Source organism: Cervus canadensis, chromosome 19 (genome assembly GCF_019320065.1).
Source record: "Cervus canadensis isolate Bull #8, Minnesota chromosome 19, ASM1932006v1, whole genome shotgun sequence".
In the NCBI taxonomy this organism is placed as follows: domain Eukaryota; kingdom Metazoa; phylum Chordata; class Mammalia; order Artiodactyla; family Cervidae; genus Cervus; species Cervus canadensis.
This window is the reverse complement of record NC_057404.1, coordinates 39,376,071-39,403,461: the sequence shown is the minus strand read 5'-3', so window position 1 is coordinate 39,403,461 and position 27,391 is coordinate 39,376,071. Positions and strand designations below refer to the sequence as shown.

Below are 27,391 nucleotides of genomic sequence, written 5' to 3'. Positions count from 1 at the left end.
AGTACCACTGAACTGTACAGTTTGTACATTTTCAGTTCCTCAGTCGTGTCTGACTCTTTGCACCCAATGGACTGTAGCCTGCCAGACTCCTCTGTCCTTGGAATTTTTCCAGGCAGGAATACTGGAGTGGGTTCCATTTCCTTCTTCAAGGGATCTTCCCGACCCAGGGATCAAACCCACATCTCCTGTCTCCTGCATTGGCAGGCAGATTCTTTCACCACTGTGCCACATATGTGATTTTTATTGCAATAAAAAAAAGATAATAATAAAAGCAAAATAATGTCAGAGAAGCTAAAATTCTAAAGTCAAAAGAACTAAAATAAAAGGGACCTTGTAAGTTAGACTTAAAGCAGATAAAATCAGGAAGATAAAATATCCCTGATTGTAGAAGATGGTGTTATGTTAACAGATGCTTGAATGAAGATAGAAGTCTTTCTTTTACACTCTTTTTCCCCCAAGGAGAAGAGAATGTTCTTTATATTAGAAAGCGTAGATGATGATTCCAGTCCCTTCTAATTTGAACAGAAGGGTTTTAGGGATGTTTCACTTTTTAGCAGATTGCTGAAGTTTGGGGTAAATACCACCAGAAGCATGATTTCAGATCCAAAAAACCTCTGTAAGTTTCATAACTAAGAGGCAGCTTTTCACAGAATAATGTATTTGATATCAAAAGATTGAAAACATTATATTAGGAATATGGGTATGTGTACCTAAAATATGACACACATATGCAAAGAATTACAGTGCTACCTACAGCTAAAAACAAAACCTTATATTTGGAAGGCTAATATTAAGGAGTATAACCTTTAAAAACATTTCAACAGCGGTCATTCTTGGTTCTCAGATTTCTAAAATCAGATTGTTTAAATACATATCACTGATTTCATTTTTCAGAATATTTACATAAAAGTAAAGAAATTCAGATAATGTTTTGAGCTGCATTCAGATTATGTTCTGAGTTGCATTCAGAAGGGTAAGTCAAATTTCTTTTCCACTCAAAATATTATCAATGATTTTCCATAAAAGTCAACATGCTATGATCACTCCCCTACTGTTTCCCTAGAATTAAACGACAAGCAAACATTGAATTTGTGAAAGATACCAAGACAAATGTAAAGATAATTTAATTCATGTTACGAAGAAACAGCTTACAGTTTTCAAACAATATGTTAATGGATGTTAATGGCTGTATTCATGGCTTCATGAAGTTGTTTTTAAATTGGCTATTTCTTATACAATTCTCAGAGCTGTAAATAGAATACGACATCCATGTTCTTTTTTCATCAATCAAGTAAAGAACAAATAAAAAAAAACTTTTATAATAAATAATTAAAAAACTAAATATATGGGTGTGCCCTTTTATCAGTTCGGTTCGGTTCAGTTCAGTTGCTCAGTAGAGTCTGACTCTCTGCAACCCCATGGACTGCAGCACGCCAGGCCTCCCTGTCCATCACCAACTCCCCGAGCTTGCTCAAACTCATGTCCATTGAGTCGGTGATGCCATCCAACCATCTCATCCTCTGTCGTCCCCTTCTCCTCCCGCCTTCAATCTTCTCCAACATCAGGGTCTTTTCCAATGAGTCAGTTCTTTGCATCAGGTGGCCAAAGTATTGGAGTTTCAGCTTCAGCATCAGTCCTTCCAATGAATATTCAGGACTGATTTCCTTTAGGATGACTGATTGGATCTCCTTGCAGTCCAAGGGACTTTCAAGAGTCTTCTCCAATAACACAGTTAAAAAACATCAATTCTTTGACGCTCACCTTTCTTTATAGTCCAACTCTCAAATCTATATACGACTACTGGAAAAACCATAGCTTTGACTAGATGGACCTTTGCTGGCAAAGTAATGTTTCTGCTTTTTAATATGCTCTCTAGGTTGGTCATAACTTTTCTTCCAAGCAGTAAGCGTCTTTTAATTTCATGGCTGCAGTCACCATCTGCAGTGATTTTGGAGCCCAAAAGAATGAAGTCTGCCACTGTTTCCCCACCTGTTTGCCATGAAGTGATAGGACCAGATGCCATGATCTTAGTTTCCTGAATGTTGAACTTTAAGCCAACTTTTTCACTCTCCTCTTTCACTTTCATCAAGAAGCTGTTTAGTTCTTCTTCGTTTTCTGCCATAAGGGTGGTGTCATCTGCATAACTGAGGTGATTGATATTTCTCCCAGCAATCTTGATTCCAGCTTGTGCTTCATCCAGCCTGGAATTTTGCATGATGTACTCTGCATATAAGTTAAATCAGTGGGGTGACAATATACAGCCTTGACGTACTCCTTTCCCGATTTGGAATCAGTCTGTTGTTCCATGTCCAGTTCTAACTGTTGCTTCCTGACCTGCATACAGGTTTCTCAAGAGGCAGGCCAGGTGGTCAGGTGTTCCCATCTCTTCCAGAATTTTCCACAGTTGTTGTGATCCACACAGTCAAAGGCTTTAGTGTATTCAATAAAGCAGAAGTAGATGTTTTTCTGAAATTCTGTTGATTTATCAATGATCCAACAGATGTTGGCAATTTAACTTCTGGTTCCTCTGCCTTTTCTAAATCCAGCTTGAACATCTGGAAGTTCTCAGTTCAGATACTGTTGAAGCCTGGCTTGGAGAATTTTGAGCATTACCTTGCTACCATGTGAGATGAGTTCAACTGTGTGGTAGTTTTAGTGTTCTTTGGCATTGCCTTTCTTTGGGATTGGAATGAAAACTGACCTTGTCCAGTCCTGTGGACTTTGCCCCAGAGGGGAGAAGAGCTTTCTAACACTGAGGCAAACCAAGGTCAAAGACAGGCTACTGTCCCCACTCCCTCTGAAGATCCAGGTTAGAGATGACCCGTTTCAACATCTAACAGGTGCATGGCCACTTCAAATTGTGAGGAAAGTGTAGACAGTGGGAATGGAGAGCTGAAAATTCTCCTTTTCCAAATCACCCTTGGTGACCACAGGGCACATTCAGGTGTTGAGAGTCTGGGGTGAGGGGAATGGTAGGTGCTTGACAGCAGACTCCCCACAAAGGATTCCATAGAAAGAGCTATAGCGCAGACCCCCAAATTCAAGGCCAAATGTGACTTCTCATCAGATCTGAGAGTTAGGTGATTGATAACAAGCCAGCCTCATCTTCAAGGCTGCAGGAACCCAAGCCATGTGAGAGTTATACTGGTCACAAACTTTAGTTGTGTGTGACAGTGGGTCAACCAGGAACATCTAGCATGAGGTTCCTGAATCTTCCCCACCTCCCCAAAGCCATGGAAGTCACGACCCTTCCATGCACCTCAGGAAACAAAGCAGAACAAAAGGAGTGAGGGATGCTTCTGTTGTTAATGGGCATTTTTATCCAAGAAAGACTATTTTCTAAATGGACTATTTAAATTCCCAGATCCAATGCAGCTTTAAACCACATAGAACATTTGAATGTTTTTCCTGGTAATTAGTAAATAGGGATTTTGGAGGAAGGCCAATTAGTTATGACTATAATAAACAAATTACATTTTTACTGTATATTTTAATTGTGAGGTGAATTAGATTTGTGAATCTGCTACCTCTAGTTCTGCCCACTCATGAAAATCTTAATTCAAATCATCAGCAAATTCCATCCCCACAGTGGGTTCTTTATATTAAGATTTTGTGGTTACAACCTAAGAAGCGCTGAAAAAAGAGTAAATCTATGCACTGCAAAAATAACAGCAGAATTGCCTTAGGTATAAATGTATAAAAACATCTACAGAGGATACAGAATTAAGTCCTCACACTTCCTTTTCTCCTCCAAAGGAAGCAGGGAAAGACCTATAGCTACGGCTCTTGGGCTTCACTCTCTTCTCTAGCCTCGCCCCTTCATGGTGCCTGAGCTTCTCCTTTGCACCATCCAGGTTTTCTTGTCTCATGTCCTAGATGTTGCTTTTTTAGGACCTTTTGTTACTGTTTCTCTAACATACTTGCTGTAAGTACCCCCAAGTGAAAGTGAAAGTGTTAGTTGCTCAGTTATGTCTGACTCTTTGTGATCCCATATACTGTAGCCCTCCAGGCTCCTCTGTCTATGAAAGTCTCCAGGCAAGAATACTGGACTGGGTAGCCATTCCCTTCTCCAGAGGATCTTCCTTACCCAGGTATCGAATCTGGGTCTCAAGCATTGCAGGCAGATTTTTTCCTTTCTGAGACACCAGGGAAGCCCTATGCCCCCCAAGTACCCTCATGGGTACACTCTATTCATTAAATCTTGGTAGAATGATCTCTACTAATGAATCTCTACCAAGGTTTTCTGCTTCACACATGTACCAACACACTGTGCCTTCCTGCTTTATAATCCTGAGTTTGCCTTGAGTCACTTGCCAAGTCCTAGAAGTTCTCTTTCTAGCAGTAATGCTCTCTGTCCTACCCTCTGCATGAGTGAACTGGGCATGAAAAACATCTTCAAGTTATTGAAAGTGGTTCTCATCAGAGTCAAGCCCAAGGATGCTATGAGAATTTCTCTGCAACATCATTAATCACTCCAGACGCAGTAGTATATAGTATAGACTTTACCATTAAAAGGTATGTTAAACATTGCATCGTTCCTGCACATTTTCCACTGGATTTATGCTTACAGTTACATTTTTGGCAGCAGTAGTTTTCACATTTATCACTTGCTGCTTTGGATGAATTGCTTGAATTTTTAGTTTTTTTTTTTTACTACTCTTCTTCTGAATGTCTTAAACTTTTCTAGTTACATGAGTACATTGCTTTTGGTTAGTGAAATTAGAGTTTAGAACTTAAAGAAGTTATATTTAATGAGATTTTAAGAAAATTTTGCTTGGGGACATTTCACAGTCTAATAATTACAATATGTATTCCTCTGTGAAATCAAATGATAATCTCTCTCTAATGCAGTCAGTTTTTCATAAAAAAATAGAAGCATCTTCTTTTCTGTTCTGCTCATATATAAACACATTTTTTAAAATCCAGGTATTAAATGGATAATAGGAAAATAAATATTTCATTTCCATGAGATGGGCACTGAAACCAACAAGCAGCATGTTGAGATCAAAATGAACTGTGTTTTCTTGTCTCATGTCCTAGATGTGGCTCCCTTTTATCAGGACCCTTATTGGCAAGCCTCTGGCCAGCTTAACATAGACACATGAGATAGAGAGAGAGCCCAAGACTTGCCCCTCCATGTGGGACCTGCTACTTCTGGAATCTGGGGTGAAAGAAAGCAGTGTGAAATGGAGGGGATGCAACTGGCTAATGTGAGAGCATATTCCCTAAGATATTATCTGTACGCACGCACTCCAGAAACCATTGAGCTCCTATTTTATACCACATATTGAACTGTGTTCTTTAGAGTAAATAAGGACACAGTTTCCACTTTCCAGGAGTTCATAGCCTAGTAGGGGAGATAAGATATACACAAAGGATCCTAGTAATCAGGAAGAGAGAAAGGCTGCAGTAGATACAGTACCAGCCAGAATGCTGAAGAAGTGCAGAGGGAGAAAGAGACAGGTGTTTGGGAAAGGGTTCAAGCAGAAGATGGCTTTCAAGCTGAGCCTTGAAGTTCATGGGTACGATTTCCCAAGGTAGGCATGAGGACTCTGGCTTTCCCAGGGGCGGAGAGGAAAGATTAAATGTAGAGAGAGAGAAACCACAGGTCTATTCATGGCATAGAGGTGAACAAAAGAGCAGAAATAGGACCAGGATGACAGAGGAAAGGGCAGCCACTGAAAGAAGAAAACAAATTTGCTTCATAAAGGAGGAAAGGCAGGAGATTCTTAAGGCTTTCCTCCAAACCCCTCTCTAGATTCCCAAGGTGCTGACAGGAAACCAGAACCATTTTCAAAGACTGCATAACTAAGGGAGATAGGTTTGTTCAACAAACAGTTAAAGCAGGCTATTGGAGTGCATAATCCCCTAGAACAGGAAGGGTTGACTGTGTTAGGGAGCATCGCCTTTCTGCTGGATTATTAGTTCCAGTTGGCTGATTTAAGAATCGGTGCCTCATTAGAAGTAAAACTGTAAACCAGATCAAACAAAATTTACATGAAATGTTTTATTCAGCTGAGTTTTCCCTGAAATTCAAATTAGCTAGATAAAAACAAAAACAGTGGAAGACAGTGAACAAAGTCAAATTTTCCTAAGATCTCTGTGTATTTCAGGCATAATTTTACAGTAAGGCTGGCACTAGAATAGGGGACCATTTGCTTATATTCCATCAGAACGACTCCATCTAGAACAGGGATATTCTGTGACCCATTAGACTTTTAGCAGGATTATTCTAAGAAATTTGGAGAATTCCATACATAGTCATCTAGAAGTCTGTCATTAATGTGAAAGCAAAAGAAAATCTTCTGTCAAATAAAGGGAATACAAAATTTTCATTTATTAAGAATGAACTCACTCTACGATCCTATTTTATGTTTCTGAAGACACAACTCTCAAAGAAACAATTGAGGGCATTAGACGTGCAATTTCAAACTGTCCAGTGAGCTGTTGCCATTGTATGGCTGTTGCTTATGTTCATTATTCACAAAACAGTTCTTTGTGAATGTGTCCTTTAATTTGGGGAAGGATCCAAGCAACATGATGATTCTAGAATCATCACCATTTAATATGAATTAAGAGGCTTTCAAAGGAAGACACTATATAAAACAGTTAATTATATATAGCCAATAAGACCTTGATATCTAAAGGAAAGGGGCAGAACCAAAGACAGCAAAGGGGAGAAAGGGCCACATAGCTCACCTGGACTTTGCAAATCTTCCTCATTTTTCTGTGCTATCTGACTTAATGCAAGACTGAACCAACTATTTTCCTCAATAAATCTAGTTTAAACAGCTGCTTAGAAAGAAAACGTAACTAGGTCAGTGCACATTAAAAAGATGACCTAAATTTTTCTCCTAATGATTTAATAAATGCTTGACTAGAAACAGGAAAAAATAGATTTTTAAAGGAAAAGATGAAGTAACAGCTTATCTTACTTCAGCAAATTTACACTCTGAGGGAAAACACCTATCTTATTTTCTATAAAGGTGCTTAGTCAAATACAAAATTACTATACACACAATCTAAGTAGAGATGAAGAAAATGAACATTTTACCAAAATGATGCCAATAAAAAAAGCCCACATCACCACCTGCCTTTAGAAAAACTAATGACTGATTTTAAAAGTACTCTAACCATTAATCCTACATACTAACTTAAAATAACACAGGTCAGCATGGAACAATAGGAGAAGGAATCCTTGTGATTTTAGGTGAGGGTAGTAGTTTGCTAATAATTCAACTGCCAAAAATTGCAAATTTGGAAAGGCTGGGAAATCTGTTTTAAAAACAAAATAATCAGTTGTTTCGATTGACACAACCAATCAGGTCAACCATCAGTTCTTGGGGTATTTGGATGATTGGGCTTATCTCTCTTCTCTAGTCTCGCTTCTTCTTTCTATGTTGTCTGAGCTTTTCCTCTGCACCATCCAGGTTTTCTTGTCTCATGTCCTAGGTGTTACTGAAAACTCAGGATTATAGAACACTTACTACTTCTCAGACATTGTATAGACCACACAGAGTTTGGAGAAACAAAATTGAGAAAGACACAGTCTCTATCCTTAGTTCACTTAGTATCACTTAGTCACTAAGTCGTGTCTGACTCTTTGTGACCCCATGGACTGTACCACGCCAGGCCTCCCTGTCCATCACCAACACCCATAGTTTACTCAAACTCATGTCCATTGAGTCAGTGATGTCATTCAACCATCTCATTCTCTGCCGTTCCCTTCTCCTCCCGTCTTCAATCTTTCCCAGCATCAGCGTCTTTTCAAATGAGTCAGTTTTCCATATCAGGTGACCAAAGTGTTGGAGTTTCAGCTTCAGCATCAGTCCCCCCAATGACTATTCAGGACTGATCTCCTTTAGGATGACTGGTTGGATCTCCTTGCAATCCAAGGGACTCTCAAGAGTCTTCTCCAACACCACAGATCAAAAACATCAATTCTTCAGCACTCAGCTTTCTTTATAGTCCAACTCTCATCCATACATGACCACTGCAAAAACCATAGCCTTGACCAGACAGACCTTTGTTGGTAAAGTAATGTCTCTACTTTTTAATAGGCTGTCTAGGTTGGTCCTAACTTTTCTTCCAAGCAGTAAGCATCTTTTAATTTCACGGCTGCAGTCACCATCTGCAGTGATTTTGGAGCCCTCCCCCCCAAAAAAAAAGTCTGTCACTGTTTCCACTGTTTCCCCATCTATTTGCCATGAAGTGATGGGACCATATGCCATGATTTTAGTTTGCTGAATGTTGAGCTTTAAGCCAACTTTTTCACTCTCCTCTTTCACATTCATCAAGAGGCTCTTTGGTTCTTCTTTGCTTTCTGCCATAAGGGTGGTGTCATCTGCATAACTAAGGTAATTGATATTTCTCCCAGCAATCTTGATTCCAGCTTGTGCTTTTTCCAGCCCAGTGTTTCTCATGATGTACTCTGCATATAAGTTAAATAAGCAGGGTGACAATATACAGCCTTGACGTACTCCTTTTCCTATTTGGAACCAGTCTGCTGTTCCATGTCCAGTTCTAACTGTTGCTTCCTGACCTGCATACAGGTTTCTCAGGAGACAGGTCAGATGGTCTGGTATTCTCATCTCTTTCAGAATTTTCCACAGTTTGTTGTGATCCACACAGTTAAAGGCTTTAGTGTAGTCAATAAAGCAGAAGTAGATGTTTTTCTGGAACTCCCTTGCTTTATCAATGATCCAGCGGATGTTGGTAATTTAACTTCTGGTTCCTCTGCCTTTTCTAAATCCAGCTTGATCATCTAGAAGGTAATGGTTCATGTACTGTTGAAGCCTGGCTTGGAGAATTTTGAGCATTACTTTGCTAGAGTGTGAGATGAGTGCAATTGTGCGGTAGTTTGAGCATTCTTTGGCATTGCCTTTCTTTGGGACTGGAGTGAAAACTGATCTTTTCCAGTCCTGTGGCCACTGCTGAGTTTTCCAAATTTGCTGGCATATTGAGTGCAGCACTTTCACAGCATCTATCCTTAAAGAACTCACTACCTAAAGGTGAGGGGAAGGAGACCAGATATAAATAGAAAAATTAAAATACAATATGGCAAGTGCTATTTTAAAAAGTATGGAGTAAGCACTAGTAAGATCTAGATGTCAGAAAACCTAAGTCTGCTACTTTTTCCTCCTTCTTAAATCAAAACCCTTAAAATTCTTCTCTCACCCACCACCCTTCAAGGGCGACCTAAATGTAATCCTGGGTACTCTGAAAAATACCAACCAATATGAAAAGCAAATCTTTTCATTTAAAAGAAAGAAGCAAGTCAGAGCATCCCACTCCTAAGTAGGGATGTAAGAATATGAGTCTTTGCTAGCATTGTTTCAACTTCCCACAGGGTGAGCAAGAAGGTCATATTCTTGCAAAGTGTCTTTTCCAAGAAATGGGTCTTCAAAGAGCCTGTATCCATTCCATCACTAGGGCCATAGACAGGTTACTTAACCTCTCTGAGCCTCAGTTTCTCCACCTGTAACATAGTCAGAATTATAATCCCTACCTCACACAGTTGCTGCCAGAATTAAACAAGGTAGCAATGATAAAAAAAAGTGTGTGTTGGGGGAGGAGGGAGTAGGCAAGTAAAGTGCCTGAATTCTTTAATTAATGCTCAATAAGTAGTCACTCTGATTAAATAAATCAACTTCTGAAGATGCTGCCTATTGTATATGCATGAGTTCCCAAACAGCTATGGGGCACACAGCATAATGGATTTCATTTGGATCTGGGGAATATACTTTGCTCCATGTACATTGTCTTGAAGCTACATTGCCAACATTAGGTTTTTAAATGTAATTGCCTTATTGCACTATAGTTTTCAGCCTTTTGAGTTAATACATAATTTCCTCTTTAACAGTTATGATAAAGCTCAACACTGAAAAGACTGGCAGAGCTGTAGGACAGAAAAGTGATGATATTGGTAATGCATGATATCCAGAAGGAATAGGAGGGGAAAATTTGAGCAGCAAGTTTTTCAATGGGGAGTGTTCACTGAAATGTAGCTTTACTGGCTTTAGAAGCCTGAGTGCCTCAAATGAAGGTTTCACGCAGGTGAAGTCTTTCAACTGGACAAAGGTTTTCAAGTGGAAAACTTAAGCACAAATTTAAAAAATATTATGAAGAAAACCTAGCCTTCCAAAGTAGTGCTGTAACCTTTCCAATGGGCTGCCCCACACTTCAAAACTGAGAAGAGGGTGAGAGAACTGAATTGTTCAGATGTATGATCCGAACCCATCTGGTTCTTAAGAGTTTTAAGCAATCCTTTGCAAAAACCTGCTTGTGCTCACAGAATGCACACTTAATCTGCAGCTTCCAAAACACTTTTTGTCAGCCTTCCATCCCTACTGCTTGCCTCTTACTCTTTCTAGGCTGGGAAGCTCCCCAGTCCATCTCCCCTTTCTGCCTGTTTCAACCATATTCAATAAGTAAGACTTATTCAAAGGCCATCTTTTCCAGGGAGTACCCTCAGCATCTTTGGTTGTGATTTTTTTTCTTGGTCCTCTGTATTTTGTTATTTGATTTTTGTCTTGATCACACGTAACTACACACTAGAGAGAAGTATGACCCAAGTCCACCTCTTCTAGATGTGAACTCTTTAAGTTTCCGGACTCTGACTTCCACATCTTTGTACACAGTGCAAATACCTACAGCCTAAGTTATTTGAAAATCTCTCTGAGCTAATTGACAAAACAAAGAATACACGGCTTAAAGTTACAAAGTGTGCTATTTATGACTTCATAGCAAGAGTAATAGCAGATACTGTGCTGGCCAAAAAGTCATCTTTTTCTGGAAAACCGCCTTCATTCACTATCAGTAATAGCATAGCGGCCTCAAGAAATTATTGAACCATAATCCAATGCCTGGGCTTCCAGATGACCTACATTTTAAGCTTAAGACCAGTGAACCATTTCATAAATTGAACTGGCAGAACTTTTACAAACATGCTCCTGGGATTCAACCTTTCTTGGAAGAGAATTGCCTGGGTGGACTTGGGGTTATTAGACTCATCACTGTATTTGGAGCTCCTTTTACCAAAGGTTAGCATTTGGAGGGAAAATAAGAACATATATGACCATTTCCTCCTTGTCTCCTTTACCTTCATCCTCTTTTTTTTTGTTTGTTTTTTTAACAAAGTGATAACACTTTTAAAAAATTACCTCTTTTATGTATTACATATTGATTGCTTATTGTCTATCTTCCTCACTAGAATGTAATCTCCACAAGAAGTCTTTGTTTTGTTCAGATGTACTGATGGATCCAAAGAGTATCTAACAATGCTTTGTACACAGCAGGCCCTCAATAAATTCATTTGAGAAATGGATAAATAAGTGAATAACAGACTACCTCCTAACAAGTATTTCTTTGCTGATAAGATAGGCAAAGGGCCAGGGGTGGAAGTGCTGAAGATATAGGAAGATTGAAGAGATTTAATAGGCCAAGGAAAAGGGGAATATATATGAGTGTGTGTGTGTGTGTGTGTGTGTGTGTTTACAGATAGAGTCTCAGGTAAAGAATGTGGGGAGAAAAACCTAATGCTGAAACCTTAGCTATGGCCACAATGTCTGAAAAGTGAAAGTGTTAGTCACTCAGTTGTGTCCAACTCTTTGCAACCCCATGGACTGTAGCAAGCCAGACTCCTCTGTCCGTGGAATTCTCCAGGCAAGAATACTGGAGTGGGTTGCCATGCCCTCCTCCAGGGGATCTTCCTGACTCAGGGATTGGACTCAGGTCTCCTGCATTGCAGGCGGATTCTTTACCAGCTGACCTGCAATGTCTAGGAGAGTCAAAAGTATAGCTACCAGGAAGAAAATAATGTGCCATAAGCTGGTTTTGTGTGAGTGTGCAGAGGGTGCTCAAAACATTACTCTTTCCCACTGAGTCCCTCCTCAGATGGTTTTGAGCAGGTTTTTCAGCGCTGTTGACATCTGGGGCTGGCTGAGTTTCTGTCGGGGGGCTGTCCCATACATCACAGGGCAGTTAGCAGCAACTAGCCTTCCTCACTAGACACCAGCATCACCTAACCCCAAGTTGCAAGTAGCCAAATATGACTCTAGAAGAGGTTGAATGCTTGCCAGATGAAACTGGGGCAACTTACCCTTGCTGAAAAGCACTGGTTACGAGTCTTTCTGGGGTGAGTCTTACAGACCTTTCCTCTCTGGTCTCTCCTGCTCTTCTCTCCTCCCTCTGACTTCCATATCAGCATTTTCAACTCCTCTGGCCTCTCCCCAAAGCCCCAGCTCCATCCTGGAGGCTTTTCAAATTCAGACTGGCCACCATTCCTGGATTTGTCCTGAAAACCTGGTGATCCTTCCTGGCCATTGCAGAAGTTTACATCGTCATGCTTTCATAACCAAGCATCTATAAAAAGCAAACATACAGAAAGGAAGCAAATTCACCTCACTAATGACAATCACCTTTCAGAACATAATTTCTGAGCACTGTTAGAAAAAGCACTATTATACCTCTCCCAGAGGAAAGAGAAGGGAAGAGGAGGAAGAAGAGAACCTTCTTTGCTACACAACTATCCTCACACCCTGTTTATCTCAGAAGTGGGGGTAAATGTGTTCCACAATGATGAGCACACAAAAACTACAATCTTTTCAGTAATAGATTTAAGTCAGACTGACTTTTGCTTCTGGTAACTAAGAGAGAGGCTAAAATTTATACCCTCCCCTAGTGATACGGGAGTAAGATTCTGTATTCCATTAGATGTTTTTTCAGTTAATTCTTAAGCATCAAAATTCACGTCAGAGTCCAGCAGAAGCCAGGAGGGGTAGGTAGAGAGAGGTATTTAGAAATAGTTTAGCCTTCAGTCTTGATTTGTGCCTAAAAGAATGTTTTTTAAAAGACTGCTTTAGCCTTTAAATAGTTTTGCAAGTCACATTTCATGACAACACTGTCTAGAAAAAATGCACTGTGAGCCCAAGGCACCAGCACAGAATCAAAACATCCACTATAAATATCATGGTGAATCAGATTCCACTGGGAGAAATAAACTCCCCAGGAGCAAGTTTGAGATTTTCCAGGAAGACTTGATTCTTTCAGGGCATTATAGGGATCATTTAAAGTGCAAAAATTTATGAGATCTCTAAACACACAGCTACACAGCGCACATCCACAGTACAATTAAACTGGGAGCTCATTTTCCTGAATTCACAGCAAGGATATAAAAAGCAGAGACAGAAGGTTGATCTAAATTAGATACTGTTTCCTCCAAACCTTTAAAAACCTTGTGCATTTTTTTCTCCCTTACAACCAGCTTTCCATACCTCCAGCCTATTTACTTACAGATTTTTAGCTTTGAATGTGGTATAACTAAAAAGATACAAGTCTCCCTTAGGCCATATCTTCCAAAAGACCAGCTGAAGGTGCTTTCAATTGCAATCAGCCCTGAGAATGTTTGGTTTAATCTCCACTACACCTTCTGCTTTCAAACTACAGTGGCCCAGAAGAAAGAAGGCTGAGGGAACAGGATGGGAAAAGGAGAGACATCAAAAGCATTGACATCAGCATTTCAGAGCATCCTTTGGGTGCTGTGAAGTGAAAAGAGAATAATTATTTTGGGGGAAAATCAGACAAACAAACCAGACACAGTAGCTTTCTTTTTAAATAAATGAATGGACTCTATAGTTAAACATACCAAAAACATTTTCCTAAAAGCTGATGCAATGTAAGAAGCTGAAGTTGAACGGTTCTATGAAGACCTACAAGACCTTCCAGAACTAACATCCAAAAAAGATGTCCTTTTCATTATAGGGGACTAGAATGCAAAAGTAGGAAGTCAAGAAACACCTGGAGTAACAGGCAAATTTGCCCTTGAAGTACAGGACAAAGGCTAATAGAGTTTTGCCAAGAGAACGCACTGGTCATAGCAAACACCCTCTTCCAACAACACAAGAGAAGACTCTATACATGGACATCACCAGATGGTCAATACCAAAATCAGATTGATTATCTTCTTTGCAGCCAAAGATGGAGAAGCTCTATACAGTCAGCAAAAACAAGACCAGGAGCTGACTGTGGCTCAGAGCATGAACTCCTTATTGCCAAATTCAGACTTAAATTGAAGAAAGTAGGGAAAACCAGTAGACCATTCAGGTATGACATAAATCAAATCCTTTATAATTATACAGTGGAAGTGAGAAATAGATTTAAGGGACTAGATCTGATAGAATGCCTGATGAACTATGGACGGAGGTTCGTGACATTGTACAGGAGACAGGGATCAAAACCATCCCCATGGAAAAGAAATGCAAAAAAGCAAAATGGCTGTCTGAGGAGGGCTTACAAATAGCTATGAAAAGAAGAGAAGTGAAAAGCAAAGGAGAAAAGGAAAGATATTCCCATTTGAATGCAGAGTTCCAAAGAATAGCGAGGAGAGATAAGAAAGCCTTCCTCAGTGATCAATGCAAAGAAATAGAGGAAACAACAGAATGGGAAAGACTAAAGATCTCTTCAAGAAAATTAGAGATACCAAGGGAACATTTCATGCAAAGATGGATTCAATAAAGGAGAGAAGTGGTATGGACCTAACAGAAGCAGAAGATATTAAGAAGAGGTGGCAAGAATACACAGAACTGTACAAAAAAGATCTTCACAACACAGATAATCACGATGGTGTGATCACTCACCTAGAGCCAGACATCCTGGAATGTGAAGTCAAGTGGGCTTTAGAAAGCATCACTATGAACAAAGCTAGTGGAGGTGATGGAATTCCAATTGAGCTATTCCAAATCCTAAAAGATGATGTTGTGAAAGTGCTGCACTCAATATGCCAGCAAATTTGGAAAACTCAGCAGTGGCCACAGGACTGGAAAAGGTCAGTTTTCATTCCAATCCCAAAGAAAGGCAATCCCAAAGAATGCTCAAACTACCGCACAATTGCACTCATCTCACATGCTAGTAAAGTAATGCTCAAAATTCTCCAAGCCAGGCTTCAGCAATACATGAACCGTGAACTTCCAGATGTTCAAACTGGTTTTAGAAAAGGCAGAGGAACCAGAGATGAAATTACCAACATCCGCTGGATCATCAAAAAAGCAAGAGAGTTCCAGAAAAAACATATGTTTCTGCTTTATTGACTATGCCAAAGCCTTTGACTCTGTGGATCACAATAAATTGTGGAAAATTCTGAAAGAAATGAGAATACCAGACCACCTGACCTGCCTCTTGAGAAATCTGTATGCAGTTCAGGAAACAACAGTCACAGCTGTTGGAACAACAGTTGTGGAACAACAGACTGATTCCAAATAGGAAAAGGAGTACGTTAAGGCTGTATATTGTCACCCTGCTTATTTAACTTATATGCAGAGTACATCATGAGAAATGCTGTGCTGGATGGAGCACAAGCTGGAATCAAGATTGCCTGGAGAAATATCAATCACCTCAGATATGCAGATGACACCCTCCTTATGGCAGAAAGCAAAGAAGAACTAAAAAGCCTCTTAATGAACGTGAAAGAGGAGAGTGAAAAAGTTGGCTTAAAGCTCAACATTCAGAGAACTAAGATAATGGCATCCAGTCCCATCACTTCATGGCAAATAGATGGGGAAACAGTGGCAGACTTTATTTTTGGGGCTCCAAAATCACTGCAGATGGTGACTGCAGCCATGAAATTAAAAGATGCTTATTCCTTGGAAGGAAAGTTATGACCAACCTAGACAGCATATTAAAAAGCAGAGACATTACTTTGCCAACAAAGGTCCATTTAGTCAAGGTTGTGGTTTTTCCAGTAGTCATGTATGAATGTGAGAGTCGGCCTATAAAGAAAGCTGAGTGCCAAAGAATTGATGTTTTTGACCTGTGGTGTTGGAGAAGACTCTTGAGAGTCCCTTGGACTGCAAGGAGATCCAACCAGTCATCCTAAAGGAAATCAGTCCTGAATATTCATTGGAAGGACAAAGTTATCCAATACTTTGGTCACCTGGTGTGAAGAACTGACTCATTTGAAAAGACCCTGATGCTGGGAAAGATTGACGGTGGGAGGAGAAGGGGACAACAGAGGATGAAATGGCTGGATGGCATCACCAACTCATTGGACATAAGTTTGAGTAAACTCTGGGTGTTGGTGATGGACAGGGAGGCCCGGTGTGCTGCAGTCCGTAGTGTCTCAAAGAGTCGGACACGACTGAGCGACTAAACTGAACTGAACTTAATGTCAAATACAATAAGTTTGGAGTAAGATAATCTCATGCATTTTATTCCAGGAAGGTCAATTTGTGTTAGATTTGAAAGAAAATTAGAAATGGAACTTATGAGGAAGAATGGGAGAGAATGATGTTTTAAAAATTATCTTTATAATAGGACATATAAAGCCCCAATGTTTATAATAAATATTCAAAGCTATCACTCATCTTTATTGAAATAAAATATGTCATATCAATTATATTAAAAGTTAGGTTCTGGTTCCCATTCTGTCAATAATCAATCTCTGTGACCTTATATATACTTCCCTTCTCTTTATCTCTGTTTCCCAGCTTTTTAAGTCAGACAATTAGACTAGATTATGTCTTGTATGTGTACATGCTAAGTCACTTCAGTCATGTCTGACTCTTTGTGACCCTATGTGTAGGCCGCCAGTCTCCTCTGTTCACGGGATTCTCCAGGCAAGAATACTGGAGTGGGTTGGCATGCCCTCTGCCAGGGGATCTTCCCAACCCAAGGATCAAATCCACGTCTCTTAGGTCTTCTGCATGGGCAGACAGGTTCTTTACTGCTAGAGCCACCTGGGAAGACCCCCAGATTATGTCTTAAAGGTTACTAATGTGAATAGACAAAATTTGTGTACTTTCTGGGATTCTTCTAGTCCTGAAGACTTATCCGGAAAATATGTAAAGGTAATACAACACTTTTTTTCCTTTGCTCTTTATTTTGAAAACTCCCAAACAGCCTTAGCTGCTCAGAACTGTCTTCAAGAACAAGGAACATCAATATACCCATAAAATGAATTCTAGGTATTTGTGGAATAGGCAGTAATTGAAAGAATGTGGAATAAATGGCCTATAAAGGCCATTCCCACTCATCTGTTGAACTGTTCTAATTGTTTACCTTTTAAACTAGACTGAGAATTATACTATCCAAGAGAGAGAAAAATATAAGCAATCTAATGCGTTAAAAGGAATTACAGAATATCCCATGGGTTGTGGCCATCCGTTATTGCCTAAAAATAAGAGCACTTAGTGATTGGAACTGAGCCAAGTAGTTTTTGAAGGGGGATTAAGGGACAGGGGAAAAGCCTGGAGTATGAGGCATGGCAGAGGAGGGCAAACTTGACCTACAATGAAGAAGCCAGGGTTTTCAGCTAAGTATCTGGGAAAGCCCAACTGTGCTGCAGGAGCTGGCTGGAAGTGAGTAAAAATGGTCAGGTTGGGTGGAGAGGAAGGGAGGCTGGTCATTAAAAGTAAAATTCCCTGCTTCATAGTTTTACCAAGGGTTCTTCTTGTCCAGTGGAGAAGGAAATGGCAACCCACTCCAGTATTTTTGCCTGGAAAATCCCATGGACAGAGAAGCCTGGTGGGTTATATAGTCCACTGTGTCTCAAGAGTCGAACACGACTGAACACAGCACAGCTCCTTGTCCAGGTACAAAGTATTTGTTTAAGTATGTTGCCATATGCAAAGAGATGATTGGGCAGGTCTCTTTATCCCCAAATGAACAAGTACCAGATAAGAGTATTGGCCAACTCTTCCACTTCTCACGACTTCAAGGTTTGTGTGAGGAGACCTATCATACCTCACCAGACCAAAGCTCCCCAGCTAGAAGAGCCAAAGTCCAAGGGGACTACATACTTTTACCAATTAATTTCTAGAAAAACTCTATTTATCACGCATTGGATTTCTTCCAGAAATTAGGAAAACGGTGACTTAACTGCTGAGTCAGCTTGTCCTGTCAGACTGTCAATCATTGATTTTCTATTTTTTGTGTGTGCTTTTTGCTTTTAATGTTTTTAAGTGGCAACAGTCGTGTATGAGGGAATGCACGTGTCAGCTCAATTAGTATCATGCTGCCTTGACGTTTGTGGCCCCTTCACCAGCCCTGGAACTCAAAGAAAGTCTAATGCATAAAAGGAGGCTCCCTTCTTTTCTCCTTGTCCAAAGTGAAGCCACTTTATAGAATTCCATAAAGTATAATTTCTCCTTTTTTCCAGATTTAAGAGGGTTGACAATAAAACGGGACTGCAGGAGATTTTTTTCTTAACTCTGAATCAGCAAACCAAAAATTAGAATTTATTGCATTCCTAGTACAGAGGTCAGGACACCAGAGCAAGGACTCAAGCCAACACAAAGACAAGAATTCCTTTTCCTTCCAGAGGGGCCTACTGCAATAATTCTTTGAAGTAGTCTAAAGAAGTTTTCATCCCACGAAAAACCTCCATCTGAAATACATTTATTTTTAAAAAGGTAGATATACAAAATCATCTTCTGAGATACATTTTATAAGGAATGCATAATCTAAAACGTTACTAATGAAAGGAAGTAGAATCACATAAATCTAATAATCCTGAAGAGCCATAAAATCTCTGATCTGCCTCTGGAAAAGGATTGGAGCTTAGACCATTCTGCTGGTCAATAAACATTCCCAGTTCTACTCAGAAAAATGTTGGGCTATGAGTCCAATGTTCTGAAAATATGTGGATGTAGAAATCAATTCTGAGCAAGACTCTCCTAATAAGGAGTTCTAAGTCTTTGTCTACAATGCCTTTCTAACGTTTTCAAAGAGTTCACAACTGACCCATTATTGAAGAGACATGTGCTTGCTCTGTTTTCCCCACAGCGGTCACATACTGATGTTGAACAACTCTGCTGCCTTTCCTGGCTCCTTTGCTAGGGTTAAAAACACAATCTCCTGAGTTAAAGGAAAACCTCCCAAGAACACACTTCATGCCAATTGATTATCCACATTGATATACTCAACAGATGTCATTTACATGCACAAAACCCCTCCTTACACAATGAATGCATGCTAAAAATAACCCTTTCTGCTCCCACTCATAAAGAAGAATTGCAATGTAATGGCTATATGCAAGAAAAAAATTGAATTTGAGTTATTTTTCAATTAAAATGTTCATAAAATGTAATACCTTATATTTCATAACAAATCATTTGTGATATATCCTTACTATAAAATAGGATACTTCACTGTGTCATGGTAGCATATAAAGTAATAATTCTTAATAAATTATTCTGACCAAAAGACAAAAATAAAATGAATATATTTCAGTTAAAAAAAAAAGACAACAAAACAAAACTATACACAATGGATAGTTTGTCAGGAAGCTGTAAATTCACAAAAGGAAGCTTTCCCTGATTACTTGGCTCAGGGGTAGAAAAACTCTCTTCAAGCAAAATAATTTTCCACTAGAATATAGTCTTTGTCATGTTTAAGTCATGTCAGCTGAGTTAAGACCATATTCTTTACTACACCAAGTAAGATGAAAGAGCTCAAGGTAGGAATTTAAATTGTGAGAGAACATGGCTCACATTTAAGTGATATTCAATTTGCTCCTTTACGTGGCTTCCTCAGAACTTGATCCATATCTCCATCCTTTCCAATCTCATTCCTGACACCACTTACTCGCCTACTTCCCCCAACCTGCAACCTCCCTCCATCATCATTACACACTCCAGCTATTCTGTATCGTTCCTGCAAATAGTCACACACAGAGTAACATCGTTCAAATCCTAGCCGTACCACTTACTACCTGTGTAACCTAAGGCAAGCTTCTAAATCTCTGTGCTCCTCATTCCTCATCCTCAGCCCTAAATTAGGAATGACACCACTCAATTCATAGGATCATTATAAAGATTACAAGAAATTGTTCATGTGGAACACTTGGAAAGTGCCCACTGGATATTGACTTTCAACAGTATTAATTTCTCTGCCTATAACATTTATTCCACTCCTCACCCCTTTTCATATACTCAGTTCCTTCAAATCTTTCAAATAGCATTTTAAACAGGAAATCAAATAACCACATCCTTGACTAGGTTAATATTCCTTTTGTTTATACTATGTCCGTTATCAAAGGACTTCATATCACCTGCTGCTAGTTCCTACGTACTGTTTTCTCCCACTAAACTGTTGGCTCCATGAAGACAAATTCCGTATCTACACTGTTCCCCATTTCACTCCCGCCCCTCACCACACTTAGTACACGTGACCTCAGTTGCTTCAGTCATGTTCCACTGTTTGCAACCCCATGGACCATATGGCCCACCAGGCTTCTCTGTCCATGGGATTCTCCAGGCAAGAATACTGCAGTGGCTTGTCGTGCCCTCCCCCAGGGGATCTTCCTGACCCAGGGATCAAACCCATGTCTCTTATAGCTCCTGCATTGGCAGGTGGACTCCTTACTGCTAGCGCCACCTGGGAAGCCCATTCACACAAACCAGGCCCTCAAAATAATTTGTCAAAAGAATGAAAGATTGAATGAATGAAAGTTGACGGGCAAGGGAAACTCACATTTGCTTGAATTTTAATTGTGTTTTAATTTTATTTCGAACATGGTTATGATTTCTTCTACATGTTTAATTGCCTACTCATAGGCATCCCTTCTCTTCCACTCCCCAAAACTTCTGCTGCTACTGAAAGAAACAGAATTATGGCAGTTGCTCAAAGAGAACAAGTTGAAACATTATTTAAAATGGAAGCCATGAAAGTTGCAAGTCCTTCCTTGCACTTTTTCCTTTGTAAACCTCAACACAGAAGGCTGCTTCTATACCCTAGTATCTCGGCCATATGGTCTGTATGTTGCTTACTGCTCTGACTAACTTGCTATTTGCTTTACCAAAGCATATTTAGCTGATCTTACTTTTTAAAAAAGGAAAATGTAGAACATTGAATGCTTCATTTAAATCTATTACATTTAATCTGTAAAGGCTAAATAAAACATCATTTTATTTTTACTAAAATCTTTGTTTCATGCTAAGGCTAAACTTAAGTTCTAGTTTTCCTCAAAATTTTAGGTTGTTCAATTCATATTATAAGGTTATGTATAGAAATGCTAACTCCACATGGAAAGCTATTATGTTTGCAATTATCTAATTCTGTTACAAAATAATGTTTTTTAATACCTATTAAATGTGTCTGAAATGTTTTCCTGTTCATGGTAGGAAGTTCGCATAAATATCTAGTAAATAATTATAGGTAAAATGCTCACAATTGTATGATGAATAATGAATAATGACAATCATTAAATCCTAGGGGTTCATGTATTTATTCATTCAATATTTATTAGACATTGTGCTAAGCAATGGGCATATAACAGCACAGACATGGACTTGACCTCTTAGAAGAGAATGCTGGCATTAAAGAAATAAACTTCCAAAAAATGTAAATTATACTCATGGTAAAATTTATAAATAAAAAGGATACCAGCAGAGCTAATAACAGAGGGGACCTAATTTAGATTCAAGTGTTAGGAAAGTCTCCACAGATACAGTATTTAAAATAAAACTAAAAAAGAATTAACATCAATTCTACACAAACTTTTTCAGAAAATACAAGAGGAGAAAGTACTACATGAATTATTTAATAAGAGCAATATTTCCCTGGTACCCAAATCAAACAAAGATAGTATAAGAAAGAAAACTCCAGAAAACATACCTTATGAAATAGAAGCAAAATCTGTTAACAAAGTGTTGTTCAGTCACTCATTCGTGTCCAACTCTTTGCTACCCCATGGACTGCAGCACGCCAGGCTTCCCTGTCCTTCACCATCTCCCAGAGTTTGCTCAAACTCATGTCCATTGAGTTAGTGATGCTATCCAACCATCTCATCCTCTGTCGTCCCCTTCTCCTCCCACCTTCAATCTTTCCCAGCATCAGGGTCTTTTCCAATGAGTCGGCTCTTCCCATCAGGTGGCCAAAAGTATTGGAGCTTCAGCTTCAGCATCAGTCCTTCCAAAGAATATTCAGGGTTGATTTCCTCTAGGACAGACTGGTTTGAACTCCTTGCTCTCCAAGGGACTCTCAAGGGTCTTCTCCAGGACCACAGTTCAAAACCATCAATTCTTTGGCACTCAGCCTTCTTTGTGGTCCAACTCTCATATCCACACATGACTACTAGAAAAACCATAGCTTTGAGTAGATGGAACTTTGTCAGCAAAGTAATGTCTCCATTCTTTAATCCACTGTCTATGTTTGTCATAGCTTAGCCAAATACTAGCAAACTAAATCCAAGAATATGAAAGCAATATGAAATGAATATGAAAGAATATGAAATCATGAGGAAAGGTAAGGCTGGTTCAACATTCTGAAATCAATAGATGTAATTCACCATATCAACAGATTAAAGCAGAAAATCACATAACCATCACAAAAGATGTAGAAGAATGTATGTAACAAAATTTAACATCCATTCATAATAAAAATCCTTTTAGCAAACAAGGATTAATAGACAGTTTCCTCAGTGTGATGGAGAGAATCTCCAAAATGTCTCCAGCTAATATCACAGTTCACAGTGGGAACTGCATGCTTCCCCGAGAGTGAGAACAAGACAAGGATGTCCTCTCTCACCACTCACATTTAACATCCCACCTTAGGGTTTGCTCAGTGCAATAAAGGAAAAGTAAAATAATGAAATTCAAAAGCAGATTGGAATGAATGGAATAAAACTATCCATTTGCGGACAGCATGATTTCCTGTGGAGAAAATCCCAAAGAATTTATTTAAAAGTTAGTAGAACTACTAAGTCATTTTAGCAAGAGTTAAAGAACAGATCAATTTTCTTATATCTTGTATTTCTGCACTTTTATAGTATGTCTATATTTCTATTGCATTTCTATATGCTGCTGCTGCTGCTAAGTCGCTTCAGTCGTGTCAGACTCTGTGTGACCCCATAGACAGCAGCCCACCAGGCTCCCCCGTCCCTGGGATTCTCCAGGCAAGAACACAGGAGTGGGTTGCCATTTCCTTCTCCAATGCATGAAAGTGAAAAGGGAAAGTGAAGTCGCTCAGTCGAACCCGACTCTCAGCGACTCCATGGACTGCAGCCCACCAGGCTCCTCTGTCCATAGGATTTTCCAGGCAAGAGGACTGGAGTGGGTTGCCATTGTCTTCTTTCTATATGTAGCAATGAACAACTAGAACTTGAAATTTTAAATTAAAATAAAATGTAATAAATATAAATCTAACAAAATATATTCAGTTTCTGTACGCTGAAAACTACAGATGTTTAAAAAAGAAATCAAAGACCTAAATAAATGGAGAACTTGTATCATGTTTATTATTGGAAAACTCAAAAGTTGAAATATAAATTGCTCTAAACTTACCTGTATTCAGTGTATTTCTAATCAAATCCCAGAAGACGTTTTCTTCTGAAATTAATAAACTGATTCTAAATTCATATGAAGACACAAAGGAACTAGAAAGTCAAAATAATTTTGAAAGAGAAGAGCAAAACTAGAAGATTCACATTACTTGATTTCAAGACTTGTGATATTGGTAAAAGGCAGGCATATAGATTAATAGAATACAATAAATACCAAAAATAAAGTAGCATGTATATAGTCAATTGACTTTTCATAAAGTTGCAAAGGCAATTCCATTAAGAATATTGCTTTTCAACAAATGGTGCTAGAGCAACTGGGCATCTATATGTAAAAAAAAATAATTTTAACCCAAGCCTTCTATCATATATAAAAAGGAGCTCAAAGTAGATCATACACAAAAATGTAAAACTATAAAATTTCTAGAAGAAAACATGAGAAAAATATTTGTAATCTTGAGTTATATAGAAATTTTTAGATATGACACAAAAATATGACTCATAAAAATACAAATTGGACATTATCATAACTTAAAACTTTTTTCAAAATATACTGCTAAAAGAATTAAAAATCTACATACTAGTAGAAAATGTTTGCAAATCTAATAGGGGACTTGTATCTTAAATTCATAAAGAACTCTCAAGTCTCAATAATAAGAACTCTCAATAATAATAAAGAACTGTCAAGTCTCAAAAAAATCCATGGGCAAAAGATTTCAATATATATTTCATCAAATAATATATACATATAACAAATAAGCTCATGAAAAGATGTTGAGCAAAATAAGTCATGAAGAAAATTAAAATTAACACCATAATAAGATACTATTACATTCCTATTAGAAGGACTAAAATTAAAAAGAAATGAAGCAGAGGCATGACAGTATCATATTCTGGCAAAGGTATGGCAGACCTGGAATACTCATATTAATACATTGCTGGGGGGAAGTACGAAACTGGAACCACTTGGGGAAACATTTTGGCAACTTCTTATAAAATTAAACAAACACCATATGACTCAGCAATTCCATTCTCTTGGTACTTATCCACGAGAAATGATAATGTATATTAATACAGAAATCTGTAAGCAAGTATATACACTGAGTTTACTCATAATCCTCAAAAACTGGAAAAAACCCAAATGTCCCTCAACTGCAAATGGATAGACAAATTGTGGTACATATATGCAATTGAATAGTACTCAGAAATGCAAAGGAAAGAACTACTAACACAACAACTTGGATGAATCTCAAATGCACTATGCTAAGCAGACGAAACAAGACTCAAAAGTCTACAGACTGTGAATCCATATGTGTAACATGTTTGCCCAGGGCCGGGCCTCAGGCAAGAGGTTGATTACAAATACTCACATTTTGTGGTGATGGGATTGTTTATATTGATTGTGGTGGTAATGGTGGGTACATGACTGGAAGAGTTGTTTAAAATTTGAGAACGCTACACTAAATATAGTAGGTTTTAATATATTTAAAGTATATCTCAGTAAACCTGATCCCCCAACTTAATAGTTACCATTTATAGAGTATACTTTTAAGAATTTTCAAACCCTCAAGAAAACAGAATATAAGCACATGTATAACCAAATCACTTTGCTATACACCTGAGACTAACACAATATTGTAAAACAGCTATACTTCAAAATAAAAAAAGAATTTTCAAATCCTCATTTATATGCAAAGAAGCTACTATGCTTCCTTTTTTAAGGTGAAGTGGCAAAGATCCAGAATAGTATTGCCCTGTATTTCTTAAGGTGAACGATGACTGCAAACCACATACAGTATTTTAATTTTCTAGTAGTTATGTTAAAAAAATTCTAAAAAGAAGCAAGTGAAATTAATTTTGATAATATATTTTCTTTAATCCAATATATCAAAATCTTACCACTACAACATGTAACAGACATAATCTTGGAATTATTAATGAGATGTTTTGCATTCTTTATATTTGATTAAGTCTTTGAAATCTGGTGTGTATTTTACACATCTCACTTTGGACCAGTCACATTTTAAAGTGCTCAATAGCAACATGTGTGTAGTGGCTATCAATTAGACAGAGCAGATCTAGAACATTCTCAAACCTGCACTTGAACCCATGCTGTCTTCTGTACTCAGTAGTTATATCCACAGACATCTGATGTACTAAATTTCATCTAACTGAATATTCTACCATGAGCTATAATACAGTTCTAATTTTGCAGTGGTTAAAAGAGGGAAATGTTATTGAATTATCTGAACACTGAAATAAAATTATGGGCAATTTGTAAACTTTATGTTTAAAAAGATGTCTTTCTCTTTTTAAATGCAGATTTTCTCCTTAACCAAAACCAAAGGAACTTTGGCCTCAATAAACATAGCAATGTCCTTACATAACCAAAATACATAACCATAACATTTGATTGAAAATTTAGCACTACTAAATGTAGCTGTAGCAAAAAACAAAAAACAAAAAACTTTTGCTGCCTTAACTGACCAATCAGTGAAGTTATAATAATCATTGTAGATACAGCCCTAATACTTTTCCAAAACTGGGAATCAGGAAAACTATGATGTATTTCTAATTTTTCCTGAGAATTGTGATTAACACATTCCACTTACAGTTTCTCCCTTTTCAAAATAGGACATTTCCTACCATGAATGAATGAAATTGCAACTTCCAGCCAATAGGTTTTCAGAGCACATTAAAACTATATAAAAAGGCATAGTAAATGTTTAAAATAGTTATGAAGTGAACAAATGTTGGAGAGACTGTGAGAAGAGAAATCCTCATACTTTATTGGTGGGTCCCCAAAACTGTACAACCTCTGAAAAAGATAATTGATCAAGATCTTTCAAAACTATAATTTGCATATTTGTCTTTGGTTTCAAAAGCCCCTCCTCTGAGAATTTATCTTAATCTTTCCCACATTCAAAGTGACTTATGAGTAATTATTCATTACAGAATTGTATGTAACTGCAAAATATCTATCAGTAATCAAAATATCCCTTGTAATGTACAGGTCAGATGAAAATCTATAAGGCAGAACACCACTACTTTATAGGCTAGAGAGAGTAACTCTCAGTTCATACAGAAAGAACTCTGAAGTTATATAGTCAGTACAGAAAGGCAATGTGAAGAACATATAGTTTGCCCTTTAGGGTAAAAAAGAGTGAAAATGAGAATATATATTAGTATGTGCTTGTATTTCTATAAAGAAATTCTAGAAAAATGCATAAAAACTAATAAAAATGGTTACTTCCTGGCAGGGGGTACAAAGAATGGTATGAATGAGAAGTTAGCAACAGGAATTTGATTTTTCACTTTACAGCTTTTAAGTTGATTGCAAAGTAAAAGTCAATTCTACTTTATTAACTTTATTATTTAATCTATTTTGAGTTTTCTGGACCTGTCTCAGTAATACTTCCCCTAGGTTACTTAAGAGTAAGATAAAAGTGTAAAGATCATTATTTTAAAACTAACTTTTACAATTATACTTGTTAGATTCTACCTACTTAATTTCTTACAAGGGTTATATCTTTATAATGTGTATTTAAAATAGTTTCCTGATTTAGAAAATACAAGTACATATCTTATTTATGGAGTTTTCAGAGTAACCGTGCATTGAAAATGGAACTCTTACATTAGATATAAATGCTAAAAGTACAGTGTCCAAGAAAGCCACATTATGATGTATAAATTGAATGAAACAAACAAACAAAAAAATTGAATGAAACAAAAAATTAACATATTTTTAGAAGTATAACTATAAGCAATATTACTGCTTTTTTGTTTACTGTTTAGCTTAGTATCTGATATTTATGTTTTATTCCACCAAGAAGTAGGTTACTTTCATTTCAGTCCCACTTCCCCTCACCATACTCATCCTCCTACTCCATAGACCCAATGCTTATGTCAAAGACGGTGAATTCTGTGCAATGTTGAGATTCCAGGAGTGGGGTGGGGATGAAGACAGCCTCCCTCTAGTCATTGTTTACCCACAACATGTCCATCACTTTTGCCATCAGCATCCATCAGATCTGGCCATTTCCTGCTGCTCTGAATGGCCCTCCTGGTGCAGTGAGAATCTTTTTCAAATATGGGAACTCTGCCCAGTTCCTCTATAGT

General features: G+C 38.1%; 1 long non-coding RNA gene across 1 annotated transcript; it reads right to left on the bottom strand.

The window, feature by feature from the left end:
* Positions 1 to 8,869: 8,869 nt before the first annotated feature.
* Positions 8,870 to 21,746, bottom strand: LOC122422355. The gene is made up of 3 exons (XR_006263789.1): positions 21,610 to 21,746; positions 12,101 to 12,363; positions 8,870 to 9,005 (listed from the first exon to the last, which is right to left on the bottom strand). It is a non-coding gene; the product is annotated as an uncharacterized LOC122422355 (long non-coding RNA).
* Positions 21,747 to 27,391: the final 5,645 nt, after the last annotated feature.